Raw genomic sequence first — 7,629 nt, forward strand, 5'->3', positions numbered from 1 at the left:
AATGCACCTGAGCTTATCCAGAACTCAGCTTCCTGTGCCCTGATCTCAGTTCACAACTTTGCTATATATTCTGGGCTGAGATCTGGGGGCCAAACAGGCTACTGGTGAGATGAGTATGATGGTGACCTACACGGTGGCTACCCAGTGGTGAGAAATGGCAGAGGCTGTGCAGGGATGCCCCTGGGAAAGAGTCCTGAGCTGTGGATGTAGGAGCCTGTTGTTTTTCTTGTGCTGGAGTAGGGAACAAAGGAGCAGGTTCGGTGTCCCCCTACCAAGTGCTAATACTCCTGGTTTGGTATAATGTGTATGTGTAGTTCTGTCTTTTAACCATACACATAGCTTTGTGTGACCACCACCACGTTTGCTTGATTTTTAAAAAACATAGTTGTGAGATCTCACAAACTCTGTGAGGACTGACTTCCTGATACTTTCCTGGTGGCAGGAAGAGTCCATTGTGCATTTGCAATGGAGAGGACACAGTTCACATTGTATTCTAGATTATGTTGCCTTGCCTATGTGAAGTCATACACAAATGCATGCACACACACACATGCTGTACACATACTGATGCATACTTTCTCTGTGGAAGATTTGGAAGTGTTTGGCAGACTACTCCCAAGGCCTGTCTCTTTAGCTGAGAAAGAGAATATCCTGCTATTTACCAGTCTTTTCTGGAGGAGAAGTTGGCATGTAGTCAAGTAGTCTCAAAATGGAAGTTGCTTTCATCTTTAAGAGAAGAAAACTGAACTAATAGGCAGGAAATTATTTGGAATCACATTTCCTACACTTGCAAATGTATATATGAATGCTAAGGGACCCCAGAATCTACAGTGTGTTGGAATCTAAACAAGTAGAGGGAGAATTTGGAGCCAGAAATAAGAGCAGAGACAATCTGTAAGTATTGATTTGTTATTTCTTTAATATTAAATTTCAGATAGGATTATTTTTAAAAATTGTTGTTCAGTTATAGTTCTTAACATTTTTCACCCCAGTTCAAAAACATAAAGCCTTGCTAAGATCCATCAGAGCCAGATGTTTTTATCAGTGACTGGGTATATGTTAGGCCAGGCCATTGCAAATTCTATCCTAGGTGGTACAAGCAAGGTCAAGGTTCACAGTGGGTTCATGGCCTAGTCATTCCCATCTGTGAATGGAGGAGAATGCAGGAGACTGGAAGTCAGGTCTTTGACCTATATCTGACTCATTTGTAGAGAGGCACATCAGAGCCACATATGGTAGCAACATAACCCTGAACTTCAGGTAGCCACACATTCCAAGATATGAAGGACTTACCTACATACTGTTAAGAAGAGAACAAACTTGCATGAATCTCCCTGACTCATTATCATGGCACAATCATGGATGAAAAATGTTCTGTTGTAACTTGGATTTCTGCTCCTATGGCTTCTTATCACCTTTTCCATCCTGCCTCCTTTGTCGCTTGCATGGACACCTCTGCAAGTAATTCTTACCCACAAGAGTACATAGGCTAAACAACCATCTTCAAATAGTTATAAGACCTTATTTTTATATGGCATTTCATATTTTACAAAATTATTTCTTATTTCACCAAAGGAAGAAACCACAGTCCAAAAAAGTAAGGTGATTCTCTGAGGTCATTATCTAGGCAGTGATGGAGCCAACACCATAGTCCACACTTTTCCACTGATTTTGGCCCCATCACACTCACAGCACTCTTTCTGCTTCTGCCCAGAATGGCCCTGAACCATCCTGTGAGTTTAAGGAAAGAGAGAAGAGGAACAGACCTGCTTTCATGGGAAGCTGCGTCTGGACTCCTCTCTCTTTGTCTTGCCCAAGAAGAGTCTCCCAGGGAAGGGGCAGAGTTTGAGAGAACTTGGTCCTGGTTGTGGATTCTGGTTCCAAATCCAGATCTATAGCCTCAGTCCCATGAGCATTTGTCACAAAATTTTCAGTATTTTAAAATTTCTGTGATGCTGTCCAGATGTCTCTGTCAGTTCTTATGCAAGTACCAGACTGTTTTGATTATAGTGGCCTTGTAATATAGTTTGATGTTGGTATGGTGATCCCTCCTCCTTTGTTCTTCTTTCTCAAAAATTGCTGCAGCTATTCAGGGTCATTTATGGTTCTATATAAATTTTTGAAGTGTTTGTTCTATATCTGTGATGTATGCCATTGATATGTTAATAAGGATTGCATTGACTCTGTAAATTGCTTTGGGTAGTATGAACATTTTGATGATGTTAATTTTTCCAATCCATGAACATGGTATATGCTTCCATTTATTTGTATATGCTTCCAAAAACATCAAATGGGATGTTTTTCCTGATTTCTGTTTCTGATATTTCATTATTGGTATACAAAAATGCCTTTTTCTGAATATTGACTTTGTATCCTGCTGTTTTTTTCAAATTCACCTATTAGGTCAAGTAGTTTTTTGCTGGAGTTTATAGGGTTTTCTATGTATACTATCATGTCATCAGCAAACAATGTGTTTTGTTTCCTCCTTTCCAATTTGGATGCCTTTTATTTCTTTTTCTTGTCTGATTGCTGTGGGTAGGACTTCCAACACTAAGTTGAATAGAAGTGGTAAAAGCAGACACCCTTGTCTTGATCCTGATCTTAGTGGGAAAGGTTTTAAGTTTTTTTCCATTGAGGATGATGTTGGTTACAGGTTTTTCATATGCAGCCCTTATTATATTCAGGTATGCACTCTCTATTCCCATTTGCTGAGTGTTTTTATCACAAATGGGTGCTGTAACTTATCATATGCTTTTTCTGCATCTAGTGATATGATCATGTGATTTTTGTCTTCCCTTTTGTTTATGTAATGTATTACATTTATTGATTTACAAATATTGTATCATCCTTGCATCCCAGGAATGAATCCCACTTGATCATGGTGTATGACCTTTTTAATGTATTTCTGAATGTGGTTTGCCAATATTTTGTTGAGGATTGTAGCATCTATGTTCATCAGTGATACTGGCCTGTAGTTTTCCTTCTTTGTTGTGTCTTTATCTGGTTTTGGGATTAGGATGATGCTGGAATCATAAAAAGAATTTGGGAGCCTTCTCTCTTCCTAGATGTTTTAGAATAGTCTGTGGAGGATAGGAATTAACTCTTCCTTAAATGTTTTGTAAAATTCACCTGTAAAACCATCCATTCCAGACTTTTTGTGTGCCAGGAGTTTTTTAATTACTGGTTCGATTTCATCAGCCTTTATTGGTCTGTTCAGGCTTTCTGCTCCTTCATCATTCAGTTTTGCAAGGTTATATTTTTCCAGAAATTTGTCCATTTCACCTACGTTTTCAAATTTCTTGGCATATAGTTATTTGTAGTAATTTCTTAGAATCCTTTGTATTTCTGTGGTATCAGTTATAATCTTTCCTCTTTCATTTTGATGGTGTTTATTTGGATCCTCTCTTTTTTTCTTGATGAATCTGCTTAAAGGCTTATTAATTTTGTTTATCTTTTCAAAGAACCAGCTCCTGGATTTATTGATGTTTAGAATTGTTCTTTTAGTATATATGTCATTTAATTCTGCTTTGATTTTGGTTATTACCTTCCTTCTACTTGCTCTGGGCTTTGTTTATTGTTATTCCTCCAGTTCTTGTAGATTTAGGGTTAGGTTGTTTATTTGAAATGTTTCTATCTTTTTTAGGTAGGCCCATATCACTATGAACTTCCCTCTCAAGACTGTCTTCACTGTGTCCCATAAGTTTTGGATTGTTGTCAGTTCATTTTCATTTGTTTCCAGAAATTTTTTATTTCTTCCCTAATTTCATTCTTGACCCATTCATTGTTTAACAGCATGCTATTCAATCTCCATGAGTTTAAGTGTTTTGGAGTTTATTCCTTGAGGTTGGTTTCTAGCTTCAGTCCCTTGTGGTCCGAGAAAATGCTTGGTATGATTTCAATTTTCTTGAATTTGTTGAGGCTTGTTTTGTGTCCTATCATGTGGTCTATCTTTGAAAATGTTTCATGTGCAGTTGAAAAGAATGTGTATTTTGCTTCTTTGGGTTGAAAGGCTGTATGTATATCAGTTAAGTTCATTTGATCTAGGACATTGTTCAGTGCTGCAATATCTTTGTTGATATTTTGTTTGGAAGATCTATCCATCTTTCAGAGTGGAATGTTAAGTTACCCTAGTATAAGTGTGTTGCTGTCTCCTTATATAGTCAGGTGTTACTATGTTGGGTGCATATATGTTTATAATGTTTATGTCTTCTTGATGGATTCTTCCCTTGAGTATTATGTAGTGTCCTTTAGACTCTTTTTATGGCCTTTGTCTTGAAGTATATTTTGTCGGATATATGTGTTGCTCTCCCGGCTTTGTTTTTCCTGTCAGTTTGCTTGCAATATTTATTTCCAGCCTTTCATTTTCAGTCTGTGTAGATCTTTTTTTCTGAGATGGGTCTCTTGTAGGCAGCATATGTGTGGGTCATGTTTTCTTATTCTTTCAGCTACCCCATGTCTTTTGATGGAGCATTTAATCCATTTACATTTAAGGTTATTATTGATAGGTACTTATTCATTGCCATTTTACTCCTTTTGTACCTTTGTTCCTTTTTCTCTCACTGTTTTTCTTCCTCATCTTAAAGCAGTCCCTTTAGCCTGTCTTCCCATGCTGGTTTAGTGGACATATATTGTTTTAGCTTTTTTTTTTTTTTTTTGTCCAGGAAGTTCCCCATTTACCTTCCATTTTAATTGAGACCCTTGATGAATACAACAATCTTGGTTGCAGGCCTTTGCTTTTCATTACTTGGAATATTTCTTGCCATTGCCTTTTGGCTTGTAATATTTCTGTTGAGAAGTCAGCTGAGCTACTAGCCTTATCAGGGCTACCTTGTACGTCACTTCCTGTTTCTCCTCTGCTGCCTTTAAGATTCTCTCTTTGTCTTGAAATTTTGATAGTTTAATTATGATGTGTCTTGTAGTGGGTCTCTTTCAGTTCCTGTTGATTTGTATCCTCTCTGCTCTTTGGACTTGTGTGACTTTTTCTCTCATGAAATTAGGGAACTTATCCATCATTACTTTTTCAAACAGGTTTTCTATTCCTTATTCCTCTTCTCCTACTGGTATCCCTATTATATGGATATTATTCCATTTCATACTGTCATGAATTTCTCTTAACCACCCTTTCTTCTTGTTGAGTCTTTCTTCCTTTTCTTGCTCTTTTTTGGAGTTTTCTCTACCTTGTCCTACAGCTCACTGATTCAATCCTGTGCTCCACTGAGCCTGTTTTTTATTCCTTCTACCATGTTCTTTAATTCAGAATTTTTATTCTTCATTTTCTTAGCCCTAATTGATTATGTCTATGTCCTTTTTTTATGCTGATATAGTTTGCAGTAACTTCCTCTTAGTTTCCCTGTAGTTTTTGGTAGTTCACGCTGAGATCATTGAGCTTCCTTATAACCATTGGTTTGAACTCAATATATGACAGTTGACTTGCCTCTATTTCATTTAGCATTCTTATGAAGATTCCTCCTTTACTTTTGTTTGGGGGTTGTTTCTTCATCTTTTATTTGTGGGACTCTTCTTGTTCACTTTTGCTTCTTTAATATATCTGTTTTGACTTTCTAACTTTGTGATGTGAACTTCTATGATAGGAGGCATGTAAGATTTAGTGATTTAGTGTCCTTGATCACCTGAACTGATGTTCTTGGGATGCCCTTTATGCCTTTTATGTAGTTTTCTGGGTGTTATTGGGTTTTTATTGTTTTGGGGTTTTTCTATGGTGGGTCCTTCCCACCAGCCTGTTGACTGAGGGTCACTCTGCCTACCACGTCTTGTGTGCTGTTCTGCAGGTGCTGCCAGAACAAAACCAGAAGCCCAGGAAACAATCCCACACCTGCAAATATAACCCCCCCCCACAATCTCACTATAAACAGCAAGTGAAGGAGTATTAATAAGGGTGTAATGAGATTAAGACTATGATAAGAAAGAAGAGTGGACATGAGATGATATACTGAAAAAGAAATGATTTTGAGGGTAGAGGGAGGAGCAGTAATAAGAGTTGGCAATTGGAGCAGTGGAAAGAGACAAGGTAAAATTTACCTCATGAATAAAAAAGGGAATGAAAAATATGGAATGGAGTATGAGAAGGGAAGTGTATAATTTTAGATTTACAACAGAAATTAAAATAATATAAAATAAAGAGAGAGAAAGAAAAAGGAAGTAAAATAGTAAATAATTAATAAAAATATAGGGGCCAAATTGGAAAGAAAGATCCACCATAGTACTGTCAACAATAAACTAGCTAAAATTAATTTGGGTGGTATGGGAATAAGAGATGAAAAGGAAACTAAGAAAAGTCTAAAAGATGTTTAGAGGAATGGAAAGTGGTTTTGAAGTGATGGAGAAAGAGGGAATACTAAGAGTGAGGAACACAAAGCAGGCTAAGAGAGGGAAAAATTAAAATTTTGGATGTAAGGAAAAAGAAAAAAGGAGAATAAAGAAAAATAAAAGGGCAGAATGAATGAAAAATAGAAGACAGGCAAAAAAGAATAATAAAAAAATAACAGGCTAAGATGGCAAAATTAAAATTTGAGATGAAAACAAGTAGGATGGGGACAAATAAAATTTGATATATGAAATACAGAATTAGTGAAGGTCTAGACATGAAATTGAAAGAATAATACAACAACAACCCTACCCATAACAAACTAGCAAAGATAGTTGAAGGTAGAGAGACAACACGTGGTTTTATTTAATTTTATTTTAATTGTTGTTCAAGTACAATTTTCTATACTTTACTCCCAGCCCAGTCCACCCACCCAGCCCTCCCCTCCTTCCTCCCATTTCAACCTGCACATAGTTTTTGTCCATGTGTCCTTTATACTTGTTCCTGTAAACCCTTCCCATTCTCCCCTGAAATTCTCTCCCCTCTCCCCTCTGGTCATTGTCAGCCTGTTGTCAATTTCAGTGTCTTTGGTTATATTTTGCTTGCTTCTTTGTTTTGTTTAGGTTCCGGTTAAAGATGAGATCATATGGTATTTGTCTTTCACTGCCTGGCTTATTTCACTTAGCATAATGCTTTCCAGTTCCATCCATGCTGTCACAAAGGGTAGGAGCTCCCTCTTTCTTTCTGCTGCATTGTGTAAATGTACCATAGTTTTTTTGATCCATTCATTTACTCATGGGCATCTAGGTTGCTTCCAACACTTGACTATTGTAAATTGTGCTGCTATGAATATTGGGGTGCATAGGTTCTTTTGGATTGGTGTTTCAGAGTTCTTAGGATATAGTCCCAGCAGTGGAATTGCTGGGTCAAAAGGCAGATCCATTTTTAGTTTTCTGAGAAAATTCCATACATTTTCCATAGTGGTTTTACCAATTTGCAATCCCACTCACAGTGCACTAGGGTCCCCTTTTCTCCACAACCTCTCTGACACTTGTCTGTTGCTTTGTTTATGATGGCCATCCTCAATGGTGTGAAGTGGTATCTCATTGTGGTTTTAGTTTGCATCTCTCTAATAGCTAGCGATATTGAGCATCTTTTCATGTGTCTCTGGATCCTCTGTATGTCCTCCTTGGAGAAGTATCTGTTCAGGTCCCTTGCCCATTTTTTAATTGGGTTGCTTGTCTTCTTAGAGTGGAGTTGTGTAAGTTCTTTATAAATTTTGGAGATTAAGCCCTTGTCTGAGG

The sequence above is a fragment of the Phyllostomus hastatus genome, unplaced genomic scaffold (genome assembly GCF_019186645.2).
Source record: "Phyllostomus hastatus isolate PE091 unplaced genomic scaffold, TTU_PhHast_1.1 phas_scaffold_78, whole genome shotgun sequence".
Lineage (NCBI taxonomy): Eukaryota > Metazoa > Chordata > Mammalia > Chiroptera > Phyllostomidae > Phyllostomus > Phyllostomus hastatus.